This window comes from Electrona antarctica (genome assembly GCF_951216825.1).
Source record: "Electrona antarctica genome assembly, chromosome: 14".
NCBI classification, from domain to species: Eukaryota; Metazoa; Chordata; class Actinopteri; order Myctophiformes; family Myctophidae; genus Electrona; species Electrona antarctica.
In genome coordinates this window covers 40,649,090-40,675,588 of record NC_136795.1, presented here as the reverse complement: position 1 = coordinate 40,675,588, position 26,499 = coordinate 40,649,090, and the positions used below count along the sequence as shown (strand labels likewise).

Here is a 26,499-nt window from a genome sequence, read left to right as displayed (position 1 = left end):
AAACAGGCATGCATGGACAGTAAAAGATGCTGTGCGGATTTCCTAGGCGAGGGGTGGGCAACTTTGACGATGGAGACGGCCGCTATAATTCCACACTAACTCCAGAGGGCCACATTGCATATAGCCATATACTGTACTGTTGTAGCAAAAATAGCCGATCTACAAGCTCAAGATCAGCTATTCTTTGCTATTATTTGAATTGAAATCCTGAATTATTTTTTGCTATTCTTGAATTGGAATCCTGACAAGTAAAATTTGTATTGAATTTCAAAAGCCTTTAATTATAGTTAGTTATAGTTAGTTAGTTAGTTAGTTAGTTATGACCAGTAAGACGCCTGAGGGCGAGAAGCATGCACGCATCCGCCTCGTTGACGGCAGACTGCTGGGCAAGCGCTGGCGCTTCGGCATGGGGTTCAGATCAACATGGAATGAATTGTGTACTGGCCTGTGTTTTCAGTTTTTTACTGTTTCTAGGATTAGTTCTGAGATAAATGGGCATACATACCCATGCCATATATCATTTTAAAGAGTGGCTTGTCTAGTTCAATTAAAAAAAATAAAAGTTTCTCACAATTGTCGATATATTGCCATCTAAAAGTAGCATGGTCCGTCATGAAAATGCAGTATTTTGTCTGATCAATCCATCTAAAACTGCCAATATCTCTAAAATGGAACATGATAGAAACTCAAATTGTTGGATGAAATTATACATTTTAACACATATTTTGATATATCATGTTTACATAGTCCTACCAGTACAGCATCTATGGATGCATGTTTCTCAGAAATCAGTTTATGAAAAAAACTTGGTGCCCATGATATGTATCAATCATGTAGATAACCATGTATTCTAATCATGTTGTTGTTTTTTGTTTCGTTTGTTTTTTATACGGCAATTATGTATTCTGGATATTCTATATTTCTTGTACAATGTTTCAATGTGTTTTACATAGAGGCCTCGTATAAGCCCCTTGGGCTTTTTGCCTCAGCCTAGCACTTTACCCTTCTTATATTTGTAATTTTGTATGTTCACTGTAGGCCTATAGTTTTTATACTGTGCTGAAAAAAATTATATATATATATTATTAAATCGTGAAAATGTGGCGCAAAATTGGAATATATATTTTTTTCAGAACGAACATTTTTTACTGAAATCTTTGCTTCTGGGGGGTTCCTGGAACATATTTTTAGATGGAGTTCAGCGGCCTCTTACATACATTTTTTGGGTTCCTTGACATGAAATATTGAGCACCACTAAACATAGGTATTTCAGAAAACTGTCAGGATTTAGAAGACATTTTTTAAATGTCGACGTCAGGCCAAAATGGGTTAATGCCTGCCATCATGGCAGTCAGATATGGAGTGTGTTAGTTACTGTACAATACTTTGTCATATGGGACGTATCACAAACATGAGCTGGAAATGTACTGTAGCCCCAACACCTGACGAACACATGGAGGTAGAGAGTGTACGATTTCCATCATCCCTTTCATTCATAACACAATCACATACTCCATTGCAGGTTGTTTGAAATACATAGGATGGCCTGAAGCATAAATATTCTTTGAAGACCAAAGATCAATTGTCTGCGGTGATCAAAAACTACAGTGTTGTGGCATGATTCCTTTGAAGTATAAAAAGCAATTCCGCAGAATGTCCTGATTTCCATCATTGCTGAATCAGTGACATTTGCTTAACCTATGAAGCAGTGCCCTGTCACTGTCCAATCTACTTTGAGTGATATAGCTAAAGAGAACCATTATATTACATTGAACACAACAAAGTTCACAGCGGTTATGCATGAAGATAAGACATCGAGACGTTTTGTCAGCGAATGCCAGGAGAAAGTACATTGGGGGCGCGTTTTCAGCTGACAGGGCAGAGCCGCTAGGCTAGATGAAGAGACCACCTTGAAAGCAGAAGGTTGTTGTGTTTGATGTGCAGTTATGTAACGTGCACTCAGTGTGTTCATGTGTGCGTCCTTAGCTGTGCCTGGCTGACCCTGCCGATGAAATCAATCTACCTACGTACCTTCTTACCTTCCTACCTACCTACCTACCTACCTACCTTCCTGTCTAACTACCTTTAGTACCTACTGTACCTACCTACCTACCTACCTACCTACCTACCTAAAAGTTATTTTGAATGTGAATTACGACAGTATCATGGTCAGTGTCTTGGTCAGTATCATGTCAGTATCATGATCAGTATCATGTCAGTATCATGGTCAGTATCTTGGTCAGTATCATGGCCAGTATCATGGCCAGTATCATGTCAGTGTCATGGCCAGTATCATGTCAGAATTACACATTTTGTCTCAATATTTTATATCATATCTTGTATGGGTGCATATTAATGAACAAATTACGCTGTCAATATTATGTGACCCATCAGGCTAAATTCGACCACTGTAATGTCTTGCCTGTGACTGCAGAGATCACGGTCAACAAATGAATCGAGCAAATAAAGCATCTACGGAGGAACCTAGAATACACAACGATGGTGTGGTGAACGTGCCTCTTGACTGTGAAAGTGACTAGTGTTATATAATGACCCAAGTGCTGCTGAGGAGCCCCGCTGAGGAGCCCTGTGCTGCTGAGGAGCCCCGTGCTGCTGAGGAGCCCTGTGCTGCTGAGGAGCCCTGTGCTGCTGAGGAGCCCCGTGCTGCTGAGGAGCCCCGCTCCTTTTAACCATGCTCTCTCCCTCTAGATCCTTATCGAGCCTCTTCCACAGAGTAATATGTGTGACCTTTTCATGATGAAGCACAGAGGGCCAGATCCCTGACACGCCGCTTTGTCTCGGGGAATCTTTATCTGAGGAGTGTTTCAGCTCTCTCTCTCTCTCTCTCTCTCTCTCCAGACAGTGCAAGGATGCATGACAGCATCTTGAGCTATTCAAAAGGCCACTCACTCTCTCTCCTATTTTACTCGACAACTATAAAGCCACATTTATACTTTGTCGTACAGTGGTTCGCATCTGCGGCGCATTGATGTATTAACGCAGGGGCTTTCAACCCTTTTCATTTCAAGGTCCATTATTTATTCGACATTTGAGCCACGTACGGACCACCATTTGATGGCATAGCCTCTCAGACCCAAGACTTGGGCTATATTTTGTTGTCGTCGGATAGGATTCTGTCCACATTAATTCCATGCTGAATTGAAGTGGTACCATAGGAGATACAACAGGTGTTGATCAAAATGAAACCAAATGGACCCAAATTAAACCAAATGGACCTTTCATTAGGTTAAAGATCAAGTTAAAGGTCAAGAGTTAAAGATCTATAAGGGTCCATTTGGTTTCATTTTCCACTCAAGAGTTAAAGATCTATAAGGGTCCATTTATAACAATCAGAACCATAAAGTTGTATGTCTGAGTTATATTAAACAAAGTAAAGAAATAAAGCAGGTCCTGTACTTGCCACAGTGAATCTTTATACTGTAAATGAACTGTATCGCAGAGCAAAAGGAAAACACAAACTATTTATTTTTAACTTAAATTGCAATGTCTTTATCTTGAGTAAAGTTGATCAAACAAAGTCTCTTCAAAATGTAACTGAAAATGTTCACTTCAGATTAGTTTTTCCCGTAATGTCCCTTTAAAAGGTGTCCCAGGGTCAAAGTATCCCAAAGTAATCCCCAAAAAGTAATCCAAGCGTTGTAGATCTTCTCTTTTGTTAAATAAAAGTAGCCCTTAAAGTTATAAAACAGAAAGGCAATGCATTGCTCACTGAAAAAAAGAAAAGTATATCCTTCTCACCCAACCTTTAAGAGGAGTCCTCCGCTGGTTCCTTTGTTGATCACAAGCTCTGATTTGTTTGTTCAGAGTAGGCTACCAAGCCTCAGAAATGTCCGACCAAACTTTACTTCTTTCCACACCCAAAGTTCTTCGGTCAAACTGCATATCCGTTTGAGTTCAATTCAGATTTTTGCTTAGTATTGGCTTGAAAAGAGTGTGTTTGACTAACAAATAACAACCACAGCAAACACTCTTCTAACTATAGCTTCCTGATAGTTCACTTCCTGGAATTGGAACTATTCCTAGAACTATTGCTCACATACATTTCCCCACAGCTCCCCCTATGACCAAACTTTGTCATTAAGTCAACAGAAAATGTTATGTATGACCATGGTTCAACTACACAAAACACATAGTATATATATAGAATCCCCTCAAGGACCACTGGTTGAAAACCACTGTATCAACGGTTACCCAGTCTGCCTAATATAAACGAAAGAATAGAACTGGGCTGGCACGGTAAGTGCAGGACCAACAGTGGATATATATACAAAATTACACCCGTGTGAACTGAGTGGTGCAACTCCTCTCTCTGTCTCTGTCTCTCTGGCAACAGTGCAGCACTATCTCTCTCTCTGTTTCTGACACAACAGCGCCACTTTTGCCCCTACTGGTACTCTAAACATAGTCACATAGGTACATAGGTTAAGACAGACATTGCTGTTCCTTGGAGTGGTTGCACCACTCAAAAATACAAGTCTGCACACTGTAACTTTGTAAAATTCACATCTGACGACGGCTGTATCTGGGCCAAAACAATGTCATGTAATTAACGTTACAATAGAAAAGGTTTTATAAGTTACATGAAATGATAATACATTATAGTGGAGTGAGTGTCGCTCGAGTCTTTTTCTCTGATGTGTATTTGAAGGCTGTTTGAGCGCAAGCCTTTGGGAAAAATCAGTTTAGAGCAAGAGTAAATCCTTCAGCTCCTCTGAACAGTGTGAAAGAGTAATTAAATGCAACTGAGAGCGATAAAAGTGTTAAAGAGTAATGAAACATTATAATTAGGATAACAAACACTTTATCTATAAAGCACTTAATTGCATCGAAACAAAGTAAAGCAAAGTGCTTTACATAAAAAAATCAAATCAAAGAACAAAAACCCATTAGGACACTAAAGGACGGCAACAAATGCAAGTTCCCCCAGTTTGAGCAAGAGCAAAAATCAGACCCGTCTGAACTGAGCGGTGCAGGCCTGTGTGTGTGTGTGTGTGTGTGTGTGTGTGTGTGTGTGTGTGTGTGTGTGTGTGTGTGTGTGTGCGTGTGTGTGCGCATGTGTGTGTGCGCGTGTGTGCGTGTGCGTGCGTGTGTGTGTGTGTGTGTGTGTGTGCGCATGTGTGTGCGCATGTGTGTGTGTGTGTGTGTGTGAGGCTGTTCAACAGTGACACCAGCGGTATTGCCGTACTCAAGCGGACATACAGTACATACATGGAGGCATACATACCGTAGGGACACACGTTGCTGTTCATTGGAGTGGTTAGACGCAGGTGTGGGTCACAGACCATTTTTATGGATTACAACTCGAGTAAAAAATCCCAATCCCTTTCTTTCTTTTTCTTTCTTTCATAAAAATCTTTTTAAAAAACAAGTCTAAGAAATTCCATTCACTAGTTTGGGTCCCGGGCAAAATGTCTCTTTTGGGTCTCGACATGAAAAGCCAAACAGCCCCCTGTGAACAGGACGTTTTGGGTCTCGACATGAAAAGCCAAACAGCCCCCTGTGAACAGGACGATTTCCTGCAGCTTGTTGGGTCTCGACATGAAAAGCCAAACACCCCGCTGTGAACAGGACGTTTTCCTGCAGCTTGTTGGGTCTCGACATGAAAAGCCAAACACCCCCCTGTGAACAGGACGTTTTCCTGCAGCTTGTTGGCAACTTTACAGGAAAACAATTATCGGATCGAGAGTGACACGAAAATTCCAGGAGAGGTCGTGAAATGTCAAAGGTCACGGAAAAAAGACCAAACTCATTTTCTGCCATTCCTTAGACAAAAGTAGTCCAAGCTACTACAAGCTGAACAATTATCAAACTGAGTAATGATCCTATCCATACAAGACTCATAGGGTTGAGAGCAGTGGTGGAAGGTACAGCGGTGGAAACTATAACTAAGTACATTTTACTTAAGTACTGTACTTAAAATTTTGAGGTTCCAATTTCCAATACCTTTACTTCTATTCCAATACATCATGTATACATTTTGACCATTAGGCGACACATTGTGAGCTTGTAGATTATTACTATTTTCAAAAGATTTTTTATACATTTGAAAACTTGAAATGTGACATTCTGCACAATGAGTACATTTACTTTTGGTACTTTAAGTAAATGTTGTATGTTTTTACTTGAGTAAAAAAACCCCACTGAGAAAGTAACTACTGTAAGTACATACAGTATGTGTACTTAACATATGAGCTTCACAGAGGAGCAGCTATGAAACCAGTGTCAAGCTGACAACCGATCTCAGGTTGACGTTCCTCGTCGACGTTTAAGGTCACATTTAGTCCCAGCCTGTCTCCCATAATATTATTCATTGTCATTGCCATTCATAAGAGCCCTTATTCTGAAGAGCTACCAGTTGATTTAATGAACTGGAAATAACAATCAATTTCCGGGGCACTTTCATTTTCGTCAGAAGCGCTGAAACGTTATCGCGAGGTCGTGGGGATATTTTATTGAACTTCTAAAACATGTATGTTCTGTATGATCACCTCAATCTGAGCTTCAATTCTGAGAAAAATGCAGCTAAAGATTGTCGCTAAAGATGGCAAAATATTGAATGATGTCACAACATGGGAGCACAGCGTTGCTCGCCGACCGAGACGCCAAGAACCGGTAAATGTAATCTTTGCAATGCTGGATCGCATTATAACACTAAGGATGACCCCTTAGTAAGGGGTCATCCGATCACGTCCTAGGCGATCTGTGACTATTAAATGAATGCGTCCAATCACGCCCTTAGCAGAAAATGACAAATTAATATTTGTAGATACTAGAGCAGTGCCCGTTGGAGCCTCTACAGCGGTGCCCGTTGAACGATGCAAGTTGGAAATGCATGCCCCACCCACATAATATGTCTGTGTCCCTTTTATGCCCATATATGGAGTTCTTTGTCAGGCATGCACAAATATGGAGTCAATGCAGACGTCAGAATGATGTCAGAACAGGGCAACTCCATATATGGACACTGGGCAGGCGGGGCCTTGTCCAGAGCACAGACAGAGGCCTTTTTGGGGCGGTTCTGGATAACCGTGGGTCCGACCGACTCAACACCGACATTGCAAATCCATGTGGTGATGTGGAACGCGTGTGTCGAATTTGAAGTTGGTGGGGCGAACGGTTCTTGAGTTACGTTGATTACCACACACACACACACACACACACACACACACACACACACACACACACACACACACACACACACACACACACACACACACACACACACACACACACACACACACACACACACACACACACACACACACACACACACACACACACACACACACACACACACACACACACACACACACACACACACACACACACACACACACACACACACACACACACACACGTGTATACTGGTTGCCAACGTTACCAAGAGGAGGTCAGTCTGGAGTTTGTGGAACTCCATGTTTGGGCATATTCGATGATGTCATATTTGATGACATATTTTAGTCAGCTTTACTTAAAAGCGGATTCCACAGTTTGGAAGGGCCTTTAGGGAAAAAGGAGAGACCCTTGTTCACCAAGGTGATACCATTAGAGCAGAGATATTGTGCTGTACATTCCAGGATACTTAAAGACAGTTATTCACCTTTTAAGTTCAATTTGAATTATATTTCTAGTCGTCCAAGTTCCAACACACTTCCACTTTTATTCTCAGCGGTGTAGAAATGGCCTCCGCCTTCAGTCTCCTGTCTGAAGATCACTTCATGTGTTCTATCTGTATGGACGTGTTCACTGATCCAATCAGCACCCCATGTGGACACAACTACTGCAAAGCCTGCATCACAAACTACTGGGACGCTAAGGATGTGTGCAAGTGTCCACTATGTAACAGAACGTGCTTCAAGAACCAAGAATTCTTTGTGAATAAAGTCTTCTCTGAGATGGCCGATCGGTTCAGGACTCACAAGTTGAAAGAAGAATATAAAGCAAAGACTGAGGCAGAAGTTCGGCCGATGATCCAGGAGAGACTAATGAAGATTCAGGAGGTCAAACGCTCAGTAGAGCTCAGCAGGAGAGATGCAGATACAGTCATAGCAGACTGTATCCAGCATGTCTTCACTGCTCTGATCAGCTGTATTGAGAGAAGCCAGGCTGAGCTCATTAGTGTGATTGAAGAGAAGACAGAGAAACAGGCTGAAGGCTTCATCAAAGTTCTGCAACAGGAAGTCACTCAATTAGAGAATCGAAGCTCTGAGCTGAAACAAGACCATCTCCACCAGCTCCTCGAGAACTTCAAATCCAACAAATCCCCGCTACTCACCAAAAACTGGACAAAGAGCAATGAATGTCAATATCAGTCTTCACATGTGGGGACAGTGAGGACAGCTATGTCTCAGCTGGAGAAGACACTCGGTCAAGCGATGAAGAAAATGTGTAATGTTGAGCTGTATATGGTCCGGGAATATGGGGTGACTGTAATTCTGGACCCTCATACAGCAAACTGGGAACTCATCCTGTCTGAGGATGGAAAACAAGTGACTCATGGAAACGATGTTAACAATCTCGCTGGAAACACAGAGAGATTCACTAGCTATGCCAATGTGTTAGGAAAAGAAGGTTTCTCAGGAAGCTTTTACTATGAAGTTCAAGTTACAGGGAAGTCTCAGTGGAAATTAGGAGTGGTCAGAGAGTCCATCAACAGGAAAGTTCTAATCGAACTGAGTCCCAACAATGGATGCTGGACTATATCGTTGTGTAATAATGGAAAGGACTACGTGGCCGCTGCTGCTGACCATGATGTCTACCTCCCTGTAAAAGAGAAGGTCCAGAAAGTGGGAGTGTTTGTGGACTATGAGGAGGGTACGGTCTCCTTTTATGATGTAGAGACCAGAGTTCACCTCTACTCCTTCACCGGCTGCACCTTCACTGAGAAACTCTTTCCATTCTTCGATCCCGGTCGTGCACGTAGAAACCATGCTCCTCTGATCATCTGTCCTATGCCACGACTATGGCATTTAGGGGCCTTAGGGGAATTATTTATAGCCGGACGCCTATGTTTCAAGCCCATGCCATAATCGTGGGGGTTCACGTGCATAGGGTGGATTTTTTAACGCCACCTGTTTTTTTCGGAATCATTGAAGGGTCTATTTTAAGATTCTGCCAGGTAACAAGAAAAAACTCTGGGCTCCCCCAGTGTTAGTGTCGAATTAAGATTTGAGTCTGGCTTATTAGCCAGGCTAGAATTAAGTGTCCTTGAGCAAGACTCTGAACCCCTAATTGCTCCTGATGTGCTGGTTGGTGCCTTGCATGGTTTCCGTCACCATTGTTGTGTGTGAATGGGTGAATGTAATGCACAATCTATGTATAGCGCCTTGGATAAAGGCACTATATAAATGTACCATTTACCATTTACAGTGGTCTATAGACAGTGCAGTGGTCTGTAGATACAGTACAGTGGTCTCGTACAGAGATAGATACAGTAGTCTTTAGATGTAGTACAGACAGTAGTCTATAGATGCAGTACACCGGTCCCCTGTCCCTTTCAAAACTTGTATATAACCACATTTCATGCAGAGCCCTGAGGTCAGCCGATCAGTTGCTGCTGGTTGTGCCAATGACCAGCCTAAAAAACTGAGGTGACCGAGAGCCTTCACAGTGACTGCCTCCACTGTTCCAGAGACTGAGTAACAATGTAAAAAATGGTTAAAAAGGAACCCCATGGGACATTATTTCAGCTTGGTACCTGGCAGAATCTTAAAATACACACTTAACCCATTTAGGCCTGAGGCTGATTCTAAAAATGCCTCTAAATCCCTAAAAACTTCATTTATATAGCAGCAGCATTTTTTTTTACATTTTTGAATAACCCCAAAATGGGTTCCCGGCCTGAAGGGGTAAAACATCAAAAGGGCTTCCCGCCCAGAATAAGGAAAAACAGTTGGAAAGAAAAAATTCCACCTAAAAAAGTTACTGAAAAGAGAAGTATAGATCAAGATGTGCTTGCATCTTAATAACCATTTACATGTATTCCTTGGATCCGAAACGTGTTAATTTGTAGGTTGTTTATTTCAATATATGCTGTTATCTCCATTTTTCTATTTTCGGATTTGGGTAGGATTGTGTAACAGGGTTAAAAATGAACCCCATGGGACATTTTTCTTGCCGGTTACCAGGCAGAATCTTAAAATACACCCTTCAAGGATTCAGAAAAAACAGGTTATGTCAAAAAGTCCACTCCAAAAAGTGTAGATCTGATCTGAACGTTTTCAGCAATACTAGATGTGATCCGAACATTTTCAGCTATTTTTGTGCAGTTTTTGCCCCGAAATAGAGTCAAGACGTGCTCATAATAACCATTTCTTTGAATTCCTTGGGTCCTAATTGTATGGAATCATGTGTTCATTTGTCCCTGTAGGTTGTTTGTCAATAGTTATGCTGTTTTCTCTTGTCTCTTCATTTGCATATTTAGGTAGGGTATGCGTAAGAAAGGGTTAAAAATGAACCCCTTGGCCCTTGGGACATTATTCTTTCTTGTTACCTGGCAGAATCTTAAAATAGACCCTTCAAGGTTTCAGAAAAAACAGGTGGTGTTAAAAAGATCCACCCTATGTGCCTAAACCCCCCTTCCATCTAGACTAATTTCTGCGATATGGGTACCACTAAAAGGGACAAAGGTTGCATTATGATTTTTGTATTGCTACGTCTGTAGTTTATGAAATGATAGCAATCTCAAAATGGCATGCAGCTGATTACTTGTTTTCAGCCCTTATATCTGGTATCTGATGAAAGGAATTGGTACATAGTGAATGGCATAACTTGGCAACTAATGGGCAGATTTGGATGATTCTGCTATCAAAGTATAGGTTTTCTGGGGTGCCGAGTTGATTTATGAGATGACTGAAGCAATTCAAGTTCAAAGGTCGAAGGTCACGGTAATTTTCGATTCAAAATGTTAACGAAACTGGCATATCTTGGGCTTGACTTTTATGTTGACCTTGATCTCAATAATACGTAGCAAATAAAAATCAATTCGTTTTAGTTTTTTATTATCACGATAATCAAATATTACATCAGTGTCATTCACTGCCAAATGTATTTTGCCCTCCGTTCTCCCCTTCAGTCAGGTCCTTATTTTAAGGCAAAGTTTAGCCCAGGTCGTAAGTTAGCAAACGGCTAACGGATCGACCCGCAATCTCTTTATAATGCACCCGAAATGTATCCAAGCTAATCGGATGACCTTTCTGATTTCATAGAACTAAATATTCTGTGGGTTTTAAAGGATTAGTAAAAATGTTGGCAGTGTGTGCAGACTGTTCTAGGGAAACAGTTAATGAGTTCATAGGAAACTATGCAACCTCTTCCTCAGAACTGTCCTGTTCAACTGTAGTCATTGAATCTTCCTCAGGTGCTTGGTTTGTACAGTTCTGGAGTTTGCAGAGGTCTGTACATCTCAACCCATTGCTGAGACAACTGCAGTTTAGGAAGCTTGCATAGACCTGCACATTTACTACATCTACATCTGATGCAGGGGCTGTGTGCATCCAGTGAATTGTTATCTGTCCACCATCAGCAGTTGTCCATCCACTCTGTATGGGATCTGGTACAGATGGGTGAGTCTGCAGAGAGCATCTCCATATTCAAGTCTGGTAATTGGCACGGAGGGCATGGAGAAATTACTTTCTCTACATGGTGGGAGTTGACTGGAATCAGCCTCCCCTTTCCTGGCACAGAAAAGCTGGTAGCGGATCTCGTTCACGTCAATCGAGGTGGTCCCAGACAGGTACCAGCTACAAATGAATATATATATATATATATATATATATATATATATATATATATATATATATATATTCAGGCTTCAGGCTTCAGACTGAACCCCTTGGTCCCCCCTGGTGTCTTTGTTGACTGTCTCTTCAACTGCTTGATCCACAGGGATTCTACCAAAAGGGTTTTGTGTTCCAATCTGGACTGAGAATGCACCCTCCATGAAATTCTGATGCACATCTGGATGGTTGATTGGTAGTTTGGTCATCTCTGCATAGTAATAGGGAAGATAACGTGCATAATTCAGCCTATCGTATGCAAAACACCAAGGTATTATGGCACGGATTGATGCTAGGTGTAGAAGCCAGTCACCTTCATGTGAAGCTCTGATGAGTCCCAAGAATATCTCTACCATGTCCATTGTCCAGGTATGACATCCAGAACTTGGAAAGACCGCCATTTATATACCTGAGGTGTCTGAGGTATGCATCCAAAAGCTCCAGGATTTGAGTGCAGGAGACGTTTTGGAGGACCTCAGCAAAGGCCCTTTGTGATACATCGCTGCATAAATCATTGACAACCTTCAGGGTTTCTTCCAGGTATACCAAATCTGTTGGGTGATGAAGCTCTAACCATGGCAGGAAACCTTTCCAGCCGGTATACAGTGCCTCATACACCAGCTTGTGAAGTCTAACAGCTCTGTTGTACTTCCTCCCATCCATGACACCAGCTATTGAACCTTCGGCTATCACCCCCGATTCTACACAAAAGTCCTGCAAACCAGCATCTTGGAACGCATTTTCCAATAGTAGACAATAGCATACAAATTGTATGGAAGACTCTCAGTCGAATAATGACTTCGTCTTGGCATAAAGAGATTGATCGAAGACACAAACAATCTTCGTCAACTTCAATGACTGCATTACGGCAACTGACTGAGTCAATATTTCATGTACTGTAGACATCTGTGTGGGTGCATTGTGTGGGTGCATTGATGGTGGGTAGGTAGCCTATATTGTCATTCTGTACAGGCAGTCCAACTCTTGTGAGAATGTTGAATCCTGTCCAGCCACTAACGATTGACTGTCTTCACTGGAAAGGCGGGACATGACCCAAATAAAGTTTTTTGCTCTTGCAGATTGGGTATGTTCTGTAGTCTGGACTTCAATACTCTGCATTCGTGGGGGGCCAGGCCGTTTTCCAACATTGTGGGAGCACTGACACTGGTGCTTCAATGCTTCTCTTCTTCTGTTTGACCACTGGTGGCAGGGCTTTCATGGGTACCTTTTCCATTGGGTTTTCCTGGACTTCCATGCCATTGATTCTACGTGATGTTCCACCACCGCCGATTGTTTCTTCCAGTCGATCAATGTTGTCCCATCCCAACGTTGTGAACGTGCCTGGGTGGATATTAGCTGGGAGAGCAAGGTCTCCTCCAGCTAATGACAATTTCTGGAGACATTTCTGGAGTGCAGTGTCAATTTCTGCCAGTTGAGAATGGGAGACGCTGTGACCTAGCCTGTTAAGGATTTGTATCAGTTCAACATTGCCTGTCAAAGATGTCACAACAAAAGGCAGAATGATGTGCTTTGGAGGTTTCACCTTTCCAGCAGTGATGGCGTATAGTATGTCACTGCCAAAAGAATAATTGCTGTGGTCACCTTTGCCATGTAGTTTAGAGATTCTGGAATAATATTTTCCTGAACTTCTTTGTCAATTTGTGGAGGCCATGACTGAAGAAATTCATATCTTTTGATGTCAGTCCTCAGCTCTAATGCTGCTTTGGTGAGATAGTCCTCCTTTTTCAGAGTTTCTAGTTTGTGTAGCTGGGCCCTCAATCTAAGATTTTCCTCAGCCAGTTGAGCCGTTGTCCAGTGGTCTGGGATGAGAAACAATTTTCCTTTGGAATCCATCTTAATGTGTAGTGAATCCCCAAACTCAGTCTTAAGCTTCCTTCTAAGGTGTTTCTTTGTGGTTTCTCTGAGAACTTCTTTGTCTATAGATTCCATTGTATGTAGTTCCATCATGGTGATCACTCTGGGATTGATGAACAAATCTGTTCTGATGAAGTGAAAGAGACATTCATACGATTTCTCCAGTGCAAATGTATACTGGTCCTCACTAGTCTCATCACCCATTGTGATGTCTTTAGCAACACCTTCACATCTTGTGTATTCTCGGTAACACAACCTGTGATAGTGCCCCTGTGCAGCAACTATGTCTTTGCTCACTAGTAAGGCCGGGATTCTGCTGTCATTCTTTTTAATGGCTGATTTTCTGATTGTATCATCTGCCCTCATCTCTCTGCAATGCACCAAGGTGTATCTGGTATCGATCTGAACCTTTCTTGTATTTGTTTTGTTTCTGACAGAATATGCAAATTGCAGAGTGTGTTCTAGAAGTACTTGGTTGCTCTCTAGCTGACTTACGGATCATGTTATCTTCTGTATGTTCACGATCTGCTACACTCTTCAGTTTTTGGTCTAGCGTCTCTAAATCTCTTGTCATTGTAAAGATACTGCAACATTTTCGGTGGTACATGATATGGGATATCTCCATCTGGGATATTTTCTGCCAGTTCTAGAAGTGCTTTGTGTTTTGGAGTAAGGTTTTCCATGAGTCAACATTTTGTGGAGATACCAGCGGTTCAGTGTTTGCATCAGAACAGTGTATTATGCAGCATAACTTATTCGGAGGCCAATATCTTTGTTCTCAAGTATTTCTTTTTTTTAAACATACAATATTAGCTAATGTGTGCTGAGTTTCTTCTGAAAAAGACAACCTTCCTCTGCTACTGTCCCTTTCCCCTCTGCCCCAGTGCCTTGATTGCCCCGAGTTAAACTCACCTGTGATGTCCACCTAAACCTGGTTTGGTTAGCTGGCTCTATAGAAAAAAAAACATTGAGACGTGGAACCTTTTTAGCAATTAATTAATCATTATTTTGCCTGGTATGGCTACCAAAATTATAATTTAGTCTGTCTGGTGTTATATTATGATGTTGGTCATGTCCATCCATGGTACAAAACATCAGAAATGTGCAAAAAAGTTAATAATTTGGTCCTCACTAGTCTCATCACCCATGTCTTTTGCAAAACGTTCACATCTTGTGTATTCTCGGTAACACAACCTGTGCTAGTGACCCTATGCAGCAACTATGTCTTTGCTGACTAGTAAGGCCAGGATTCTGCTGTCATTCTTTTTAATGGCTGATTTTCTGAGTATCATCTGCCCTCATCTCTCTGCAATGCACCAAGGTGTGTGTGTGTGTGTGTGTGTGTGTGTGTGTGTGTGTGTGTGTGTGTGTGTGTGTGTGTGTGTGTGTATACATATACTTTTTTACATTGTATAACTTGTGAAATGTAACATTCTGCATAATGAGTTCATTTTGATACCAATACTTTTGTATTTTACTCAAACTACATTTTGAATTCCAGCCATTTACTTGTAATGTAGCTTAATTGTAACGGAGTACATTGCAGTATTGATTTGATACTTCCACCACTGAGTTTCCTTTTCCACCACTGCCTTCAAGTCTGTCAAGTCTGTCTTATTGGCCTCCTGGAGTATGACATCTGAGAGGTTAATGTTCTGATGGCCTCCAGCTGGAGTATGAAGTCTGAGAGGTTAATGTTCTGATGGCCTCCTGCAGTATGAAGTCTGATAGGTTAATGTTCTGATGGCCTCCTGGAGTATGACATCTGAGAGGTTAATGTTCTGATGGCCTCCTGCAGTATGAAGTCTGAGAGGTTAATGTTCTGATGGCCTCCTGCAGTATGAAGTCTGATAGGTTAATGTTCTGATGGCCTCCTGCAGTATGAAGTCTGATAGGTTAATGTTCTGATGGCCTCCTGGAGTATGACATCTGAGAGGTTAATGTTCTGATGGCCTCCTGCAGTATGAAGTCTGAGAGGTTAATGTTCTGATGGCCTCCAGCTGGAGTATGAAGTCTGAGAGGTTAATGTTCTGATGGCCTCCTGGAGTATGAAGTCTGAGAGGTTAATGTTCTGATGGCCTCCTGGAGTATGAAGTCTGAGAGGTTAATGTTCTGATGGCCTCCTGGAGTATGAAGTCTGAGAGGTTAATGTTCTGATGGCCTCATGCAGTATGAAGTCTAGAGGTTAATGTTCTGATGGCCTCCTGGAGTATGAAGTCTGAGAGGTTAATGTTCTGATGGTCTCCTGGAGTATGACGTCTAGAGGTTAATGTTCTGATGGCCTCCTGGAGTATGAAGTCTGAGAGGTTAATGTTCTGATGGCCTCATGCAGTATGAAGTCTAGAGGTTAATGTTCTGATGGTCTCCTGGAGTATGAAGTCTAGAGGTTAATGTTCTGATGGCCTCCTGGAGTATGAAGTCTGAGAGGTTAATGTTCTGATGGCCTCCTGGAGTATGCAGTCTGAGAGGTTAATGTTCTGATGGCCTCCTGGAGTATGAAGTCTGAGAGGTTAATGTTCTGATGGCCTCCTGGAGTATGAAGTCTGAGAGGTTAATGTTCTGATGGTCTCCTGGAGTATGAAGTCTAGAGGTTAATGTTCTGATGGCCTCCTGGAGTATGAAGTCTGAGAGGTTAATGTTCTGATGGCCTCCTGGAGTATGCAGTCTGAGAGGTTAATGTTCTGATGGCCTCCTGGAGTATGAAGTCTGAGAGGTTAATGTTCTGATGGCCTCCTGGAGTATGAAGTCTGAGAGGTTAATGTTCTGATGGCCGGCCTGGGCCATGGCTCAGTGGTCCAGGCACATCGGCTGGTAATCCAGTCTGGCAGTGTGCCGCGGGTTCGACTCCCGATACCGACGGCCTTTACTGCATGTCTTCCCCCCATCTCTCTCCCCATTTCCTGTCAGCCTACTGTCTGTCCCTCTATAAAAAAATAAATAAAGGCGAAAGCCACAAAAAAAAACATTTAGAATGTTCCGATGGCCTCCTGGAGTATGAAGTCTGAGAGGTTAATTGTGTTAAAGGTAAAACGCACGAGATGGACGTGAGAGACGTAATGAATTGGAGAAAGCATCAACATATAGCGGCCTATAATCTATTCCAATGACATTCCCAACGATCACAGTACAATGAGCCGCTGACTGTTTAATAAACTCCGAGCTTACACTGCAGTACGCTCTTAACTATGATTCATTACCGTCACTGGATCTTCTATGAAAATAAAAGAGCTGCCCGAGGAGGCTGCATGCTGCTGGATTCTAGCCATGCTAAATTGCTGTAAATTGCCTCCGCAATTCACGTCAAGACTTTGCACACAGAGTTCACTTTCATTTATTTGTCCCCCCCCCCCCCCCCCCCTCTCATTTTACTACCAATTAAAAATACAGGAAACTAAAAGCATTAAATACCTCCCAAGGTGCTGCGGGGGGGTTTGAAGTTTACATTTATAGGAGGTATAGGAGGATATTTTTGGTCATTAATGTGCTCCATTTCTTCATAGTAATTATAAAGGTGGAGTTGGGCTATTTGCCTCAAAGTCATTGCAGACGTTTATTGTGTTCAACTCAGGAGGAGTTCACAGGACTCGGTCCTCGGGGCTTCGTCTCAACTCTACGGTAGCCTTTCTAAATTAACCCATTAAGACTTGAGACCAATTCTATAAATGTTTTCTTTATCCTAAGCAGTTTTATGAAAACCTTATGGCGCTATATTGTATATCAGTGATGCTCAAACCTTTTCATGTCGAGCAGTGCCCTAGGCAGGATTTGTCCCCAGAAGATGATGTAACCCAGGTAATACCCAGGGCAATTTTACTCAAGAAAAAATGTTGAATACTGCAGGACTTCTTGTAGAGTATTACTATATGGTTGTGGGATTATTACTTTTTCTTAAGTGTTAAGATCTGAAAACCCCTGCAACCTTGGCACTGCTGTGGTCCCATGTATTAATTGCTATAATTAAAGAGCAACAGGCATTGCTTACTGTTGAGAGAAGGCAGCGTTGAAGGCCGGCCATGCTGAAGGTGAAAAGCCTAGTTCCACAGACACATCACGCAGCAGCTGGGTGAGCAAGGTTTAAGATGCTCATTACAGTGCCGTCGTGTGTACACTAGTGAGTTAGATTATGATGCGTCTGGGATAAAAAGAGCTTTAAAGTGAATGAACGCCACATCCTTACACCATGTAATCAACCTCTCACATTATTCCTCAGAGTAAAACATGATCTATAATTCATTCTGCATGGGTTCATTAATATTCTCATCGGTGTTAGCAGCCCAGGAAGAGCAGAGTCTGGGGAACGTCATATGGCTTCTTCCTACTGTTAATTAGTGGTATATACAGTAGTATAGGGAAGAGGAAGATTTCTTTTCTCTTTTTTTTTTGTGCCTTTCTTATTTAACTTGTCATGGATTAGGGCTTTCACTTCTAGTGATTTTTACTAGTTGACTAGTTGCCTGGTTTACTAGTCGACTAGTTGTTTAACTACCAAGTATGTAAAAAGAATAATTTTAATAATTTGTACATTTAAAAACTGTGTACATTGGTGACTATAATATAGCATTCTAGCTGATCTTGAGGCCTACAAAAACTAAAGAAAAAAAATAATAAAAAACTAGTCAACTAGTACCAACAAGGTTGACTAGTGGATTTACTAGTCGACTAGTTGCTTAAAGCCCTATCATGGATATGACGCAAGAGGGCTACAGCAGGTTACTGCGGATTGTGATTCACCAAAATGCAATCTATTCACCTGCTAATTTTCACTCGGCATGGTTAAACAGAAATGGCACCAATAATATTAACTGGAGAGTCAGAGAGAACTCAGATTGTCCTGTATGTATGAGTGTTCTGGGGCAGCGGTGGCCTAAGGGTTAGAGGAGCGCCCTTGTTGCTGAAAGGTTGCCGGTTCGATTCCCCGGACGGGCAGGACAAATCTGGGTGGGGAAGTGATTGTCATCACTCACCCAACACCGCTGAAGTGCCCTTGAGCAAGGCACCGAACCCCCAACTGCTCCCCCTGGAGCTGCTTAGTGGCCAACAGTATAAGACTGTGGTTGTACTGGTCAGCTCCCAGGTTTTAATGTGTGTCTGTGTGTTTCTATGTGCAGGGCGTTGCTGAAAATGAGCACTTGTGTAAAGGATAAAAATCACACCCGTGTGAACTGAGTGGTGTAAGGTCTTATATAGTGACGTCACATACTAACCATAGCAACCGTGCTCATTTTTGAGTGGTGTAAACCACTCCTACAACTGGCTTTGTTAGTTTATGTGTCTGTTCGTACCAAAAAATTAGCATGGTTGCTATGGTCACCCAGTTCACACAGGTGTGATTTCATTACGTCAGACCACAGTTGATCAGTCTATATAAGAACTTACACCACTCAGTTCACACGGGTGTGATTTTTTTGGTACGAACAGACACGGGTACAAAGTTGTTGGAGTGGTTTACACCACTCAAAAAAAAGAAAAGTTCTGGATTATTTTGTCTCATTGATGTATTTTGTGTGGTCGTAAAAGATATCGGTGAGCACATTTATTTGCACAGGGTAGAAATACGAAGCAACACATCCTCCCTATAGGCCTAGTAGACAGCACTGCACTGCAACGAAGCAACACATCCTCCCTATAGGCCTAGTAGACAGCACTGCACTGCAACGAAGCAACACATCCTCCCTATAGGCCTAGTAGACAGCACTGCACTGCAACGAAGCAACACATCCTCCCTATAGGCCTAGTAGACAGCACTGCACTGCAAGGACACAGCAACACATCCTCCCTATAGGCCTAGTAGACAGCACTGCACTGCAAGGACACAGCAACACATCCTCCCTATAGGCCTAGTAGACAGCACTGCACTGCAAGGACACAGCAACACATCCTCCCTATAGGCCTAGTAGACAGCACTGCACTGAAAGGACACAGCAACACATCCTCCCTATAGGCCTAGTAGACAGCACTGCACTGAAAGGACACAGCAACACATCCTCCCTATAGGCCTAGTAGACAGCACTGCACTGCAAGGACACAGCAACACATCCTCCCTATAGGCCTAGTAGACAGCACTGCACTGAAAGGACACAGCAACACATCCTCCCTATAGGCCTAGTAGACAGCACTGCACTGCAAGGACACAGCAACACATCCTCCCTATAGGCCTAGTAGACAGCACTGCACTGCAAGGACACAGCAACACATCCTCCCTATAGGCCTAGTAGACAGCACTGCACTGCAAGGACACAGCAACACATCCTCCCTATAGGCCTAGTAGACAGCACTGCACTGCAAGGACACAGCAACACATCCTCCCTATAGGCCTAGTAGACAGCACTGCACTGCAAGGACACAGCAGATGCATTCCTTTTGGAAAGCACTCCTGCAGCTTATTAAAGTATTCGTTTCACTCCCCTCCAGAGCTCTATACAGTTGGGTGACACCGATATTGTCCCTTATCATTTGACCCATTTAGGCCTGACCTCAACATTTAAAAAAAATCCTTCTAAATCCTCCAGTTTTCTGAAATAAATATTTTCACGATTTTTCAAAAATAGCAGACCTACAAGCTCGTAGCGCGCCACTCGGTGGCGCGCTATGAGCTTGTAGATCTGCTATTTTTCAATAGCTAAATTATAACATAATGTTTAAAACACCAAAAGGGGTTCCCGCCCAAAATGGGTTAACTGTCCTTTTGTGCAGATCACGCAAAACTCAGCAAAAAGAAAAGGACAATATCGATGGCCTTCAACTGTAGGTTGCATTGACAGTATGATATTGATATGATCTAAATATGTGCAGAAGAAACGGCAGCATCATTTAGAAGAGCACATGTGGCCTGGGCTGGCCGAGCGGTCCAGGCACCTAGGCTGGTAATCCTAGCCTGACAGCGTGTCGCGGGTTCGAGTCCCGATCCCGACGACCTTTGCTGCGTGTCTTCGCCCATCTATCTCCTCCTTTCCTGTCAAACTACTATAATCTATCAATACATTAGGCAAAAAGCCCAAAAAATATCTTTAAAAAAAAGAGCACATGCCATTTGCATTTTAATTAGTACTGTATTTAATGAGCTTGTTACTTTTTTTTGAGTGGTGCAACCACTCCAAGGAACAGCAATGTCCGTGTTCAACTAACTATGTGTGTGACTATGTGTTCAACTACGTGTGTGACTATGTTTGTGTGTGACGTTAATGAGTACCAGTACCAATTGGTACCAAAAGTGCCAGAAACAGAGAGAGAGAGATAGTGCTGCGCTGTTGCCTGCTAATGAGAGAGAGAGAGAGTGAGAGAGAGAGAGTGGGGGGGGGGGGGGGGGGGGGGGGGGGGGGGGCTGGGATTTGCACCACTCAGTTCACACAGGTGTGATTTTTTATATTCCACCGGCACTAAAGGTCCCTACACACCGGGCACGATTTTTTTTGCGGCGTTTCTCCATCGGTTTTCCGAAAAACGCTTCCAGTGTGCAACCACCTTAACTGTCCCTCTTTTGTTCCCACTGTTTGGGAACCAGTGCTTTAAGTTAAGATACACATTTTGGAAATCAATGTTGAACTGAATGCTAGAAATGTGTATGTACAGAAATACATTTCATCTAAAAAGTTTTATTCTAGCATTAATAATACATTAACTTCAGGTAACAACGAGAACAAATGGCTTCATTTGGCTCCTGGCATCTGCACACAGGCTCAAATATTACCCATAATATAGTCAGATTCTGCTTTTCATATTTCATGAGAGGATTCTCTGCGTTGAATCATGGCAGGAATGAAAGAAATAGAAATGAAACACATGATTCACTATTACTCCTATAGATTTGACAGGTAATAAAGAAACCCAGACCAAGAATTATAAATACATTAGGTCATTCTCGCGAGCCCTGGGACATATTAGCAGTGTCAGACAATGTTCATTCGTAAATAAATAATGGTGGAACAGCTTAGGAGGGCATCTGGCTTTATATTCTTATTAGCTTTTCTGCTCATGAAACCATGCATCATGATTAAGAGGATTCATAACATGAACATAACATTCATTTTTTTTAACTATGATTTCTACAACCATTTTGCTCCTTTGGAATAGTATTGGGGAATTGCGGCATTTTCATTCAGAGCACAATATGGCTCCTATAATGTGTCAATACAAATAATGCATATAGATTGACACACACATCTGGTTTGTCCACTCCTTGTGTCAGATAGGTGGCCCACGAGCGTTTTCAGAGCAGTGGTGGACCGAGTATCCAAGTAACCAAGTATAAGTCAATATATGTACTCAAGGTACTGTACTTGAGTACAATTTATAGATACTTTTACTTTAATTTTCGATACTTTTACTCCACTACATCTCAGAGGCAAATAGTGTACTTTTACTCCACTGCAATTTTGGGGCAGCGGTGGCCTAAGGGTTAGAGGAGCGCCCTTGTTGCCGAAAGGTTGCCGGTTCGATTCCCCGGACGGGCAGGAAAAATCTGGGTGGGGAAGTGATTGTCATCACTCACCCAACACCACTGAAGTGCCCTTGAGCAAGGCACTGAACCCCCAACTGCTCCCCCTGGATCTGCTTAGTGGCCAACAGTATAAGACTGTGGTTGTACTGGTCAGCTCCCAGGTGTGTCTGTTTCTATGTGCAGGGCGTTGCTGAAAATGAGCACTTGTGCTCAGCTACTACCCTGGATAAATAAAGGATAAAAAAAATAAAAAAAGGCCTACTACCTAGTTACTTTGTAGATTTGAATTATTATTACAAAATACACACACGGTATACATTAACCACTTCAACCTATGTAAACTCTGTAAAATAGCTGGGAAATAGCTGGTCTACAAGCAGATCTACAAGCTAGCATAGCTTGTAGCACAACAACGGACAGCAGCGTGACGTCACATTGACCATAAAGATGGGCTACTGAGAGAATCTTATCAGAGTGATACACTACAAAGCAATTACGAAGCGATACAGAGTCGACGCTCTCTGCTCAAGTCCGTTCTCACAGCAGGGACGTGCACACATAGATATCAAAGGGGGCTTCAGCCGCTGCCCTTTTACTCGTCTGTAAAACAACTGCCCTCCAGACCACGAATGCAGCATTTACTATGGTGAAAGAAATGCAAATGCCCTCCTCTCCTTTGCATGCCATACCGGAAGGCAGCATCCAGGAGACAGTCTCTTGAACTAATTTGTTTCGAAATCCATGCCGTACACCGCATGTCCAGTAGATAAAGAGTGCAGGGTTGCGCCCCGAAAATAGCTGATCTACAAGCTCTCAACGCGTCGCGCTGTGACGCGTTGTGAGCTTGTAGATCTGCTATTTTGGGCCAAAAGTGCCTATTTCAGCTCCTGTCTCTCTAACACTCTCGAACACGTGCCTGCCCCACAGAGACAACAGAAGTCCAGGCTACGGAAAGACACACAGCTACTATACCTCAACCTCAACCACCTCTTGGAGACCTTGGTTACAGGAATGTTTTCAGCAATACTTTACAGCTTGCTTGCCAGGAACTGTCCGCCCACCTTTTCTCAGACCAGGTGAGTGGTAAAATTAATTAAAATGGCTATGCCAAATTCAAACAGCCCCATAGACACGATACCAGCACTATAGTTTGACTACACCGATTCAGAAAACAGAAATTAAAGGAGGCGAACTGGCAATACTGTACAGTTTTGCTTGCCAGGAACTGTCTCACACCATTATTAAAACGGCTACAGCCTTTTTTTGAGGGGGACAATTCAAGTCGTTGGTTTCGGTCAGCACTCCGTCTTCACAATACACAAAGTTAAAACATAAAGATACACTGCAGACTAGAGTCTTCATTCATTTAATTCTGAGAGCATAAAAATACACCCATAGCTTTCTCTAAACTAAAGCAAAGTGTCGGCCGGTATCACCAGAATAATTCACTATAATATAATCCATAGATTGTCCATAGATGCTAACTTTCGGCGTAATACTGTATAAAGGGGTTAATCGGGTGAGGACAAGCCTGTGCGTTTACTGACAGGTCCGGACAATGTTATCCTAATTTGATGGAATGGCCTCTGGCTGTCACAACAACAGTCTTGTGCATGCATGGCGTCCCTTGTAATTGCAAGCACATTCAGGATGCTGTCACTAGAAAGTCTGTTGAGCTGTGTTGGCTCAAAGGGTCACTGCACTGCCCTCTCATCAACCCTAGAACAACCACAGCAAGGGGAATACGTCATTCATTCTGCACACGCGTTCACATGAACGCTCGCATCCCTATGGTCTTAAGGTGTTTTTTTTATTTGACGTAAACAAAGTAGGGTTTAAGTACACTACTATACAATTGTTCAATGGAGGATTGGCCTCAAGTTCTGAGGCACACACACACACACACACACACACACACACACACACACACACACACACACACACACACACACACACACACACACACACACACACACACACACACACACACACACACACACACACACACACACACACACACACACACACACACACACACACACACACACACACACACACACACACACACACACACACGAATGTGAAGGTGACAAATATTGAGCCTAGGACACAATAGAGGGTATGCGTGTGACATCATCGTACCTGCAGTTATGCGGGAACGCCCATTGAGTGGCAAAAAACTACTTTCTGGCCTTGACAGCCCATTCATCCACACAGAAAAGTCCTGTCTGATTGCATTAAACAATGTTAAACTCACCAACATTGCAGCTGTACGAAAAGCTTGAATTACCCTCTTTCTATCTGCAAAGTTTTTGTTTCATAAAAATCCACCATAGAAACGTTATGAGCTACTTTCTGTCAAGAAATGCCCTGCATTTGAATATTTTTCTAAGTGTCAGAGTTTGGAAGTGCTTGTTTTCAATAACACAACATTTTGCTGCCTCCTGCATTATGTGACATTTAGAAACAGGAGGTACGCAGGACGGTTGAGTGATTTCCAACAAGCGCTTCCAAACAACAACACTCCATGCTGCTCAATGTTTTGCCACTCAGTCTAGATGAGGGGGGCGTGTCCTGATGGGAAAATCATGCATGTGCATACTCTCTATATGGCATGCAGCCCCCACCCCCAGATATAAGTTCTGACCGACCTACCGACCAATACATTAAATTAACGAAAGCCTCATGGTGCCTGACCATACTGTGACTGGATATTGTCCATTGGAGTTGCTATTAGATACACACCTCATATTTCCTGTTTTTATTTTATTAATGCTACTCAAGGGGTCTTCAACAGAGTTACTATAGTGGGGTCGCCATAGCCGCAATTTGCAACGCTAGATTTTTTTATAATGGGATGAATCTAGAGTTGCAATACCCTCCATTGACTCCCCACTCATCCAATTTGGTTTGCGATCTGCTTGTCTTAAATGACGTTAAACTCTCCAACATTGCAGCTGTAGTCCAAGCTTGAATTATCCTCTTTCAATCTGCCAAGCTTGTTTTTCATAAAAATCCACCGTAGAGATGTTTTGAGCTAATTTCTGTCCAAGACATCCTCTGCAGGTGATTCTTTTTCTAAGTGTTGCAGTTTGGAAGCACTCGTTTTTGTTAACGGGTCGCGCTGCTGCCTCATGCATTTTGTGCAAATTCAAAACAGGTGGTACGCAGGGCCGTTCAGTGACATACGACGAGTGCTTCCAAACTCCAGCACTTGGAAAAAGAATCACCTGCACAGAATTTCTTGACAGAAAGTAGCTCATAACGGTGGATTTTTATGAAAAACAAGCTCGGCAGATTGAAAGAGGATAATTCAAGCTTGGACTACAGCTGCAATGTTGGTGAGTTGTTTAAGGCAGCAACCCAAATTGGATGAGTGGGGAGTCAATGGAGGGTATTGCAACTCTAGATTCATCCCATTATAAAAGAATTGCAAATTGCGGCTAGGGTGTGATAGGATGTGTTTTTACATTAACCACTTCTACTATACCTACTTTTGGTACTATTAAATATAGCAAACAAAGCACAGAACATACATACATTCAAGTTAATACAGAACTTAACAAAGGCTTACATGTTCGTGGCTGGAGAATTGAGTGCTGGGATAGCCTGGGATACCATTCCTTTTTCAGGTTTATGATCCGGTCGGGAGTGGATGAAAACTTCACGTCATGTTGTCTGGTTTGTAGTCATCAAGCCGGGACCCCCAAACCGGAATCAGAATTACCCAAAATAATTCACAGCGATCAAGCGAGGGCATCAATAAAAGCCTTGATATGGCGTAGAAATCAGTTTCTTCAAGTACTTCTTGGAGGGTATAGTTTTAAGTTGTGTTTGGTATGTCCATCTTTGATTCCAACTCGTAGCAAGTTGGCAACTGGCGAGACTAAAAACAAACAGGGCGACCAAAACAAAGCGACGCTGGGAACAAGAGTTTTTTTTTTTTTTAAATATCACCCGGTCTAAACCATGCCTAGACCTGATCACACAGCAATTTAGGAACCCAGATGAACATGCAGGCTTTCCTCTGAGGTGGAAAGTGTGGTGACGCAAAGAGTGTGGTGACTGCTGTGCACTGAGGGAGACTGAGTTGCTGCTTATATATGGCACAGCCACACTGTTATTGGCCAATGAGTTAAGTGGTGATTGCAAACACATGTGTCCACCAGAGGCTGCCATTTAGACAGCATGGAGAAATAAGATATGCTACTTTAAAGTTTTAAAGTAAATTTTCATAACAATACTTTTGTACTTTTACTCAAGTACATATTTAATTCTGGACTTTTACTTGTAACAGAGTATTGCTATATTGCGGCACTGATACTTTTACTCGAGTACAAAATGTGAGTACCTTTTCCACCACTGGAAATGATACCACCATATGAAGTT

At 42.5% G+C, this 26,499-nt stretch overlaps 1 long non-coding RNA gene across 1 annotated transcript in view; it reads right to left on the bottom strand.

Annotated features, from left to right (window-relative positions):
• Positions 1 to 26,163, bottom strand: part of LOC306936826 — a 32,539-nt gene extending 6,376 nt beyond the window's left edge. The window contains exon 1 of the long non-coding RNA XR_013791545.1: positions 25,685 to 26,163. This is a non-coding gene — a long non-coding RNA (uncharacterized lncRNA). The remainder of the gene's footprint in view (positions 1 to 25,684) is intronic.
• Between the last annotated feature and the right edge of the window lie 336 nt (positions 26,164 to 26,499).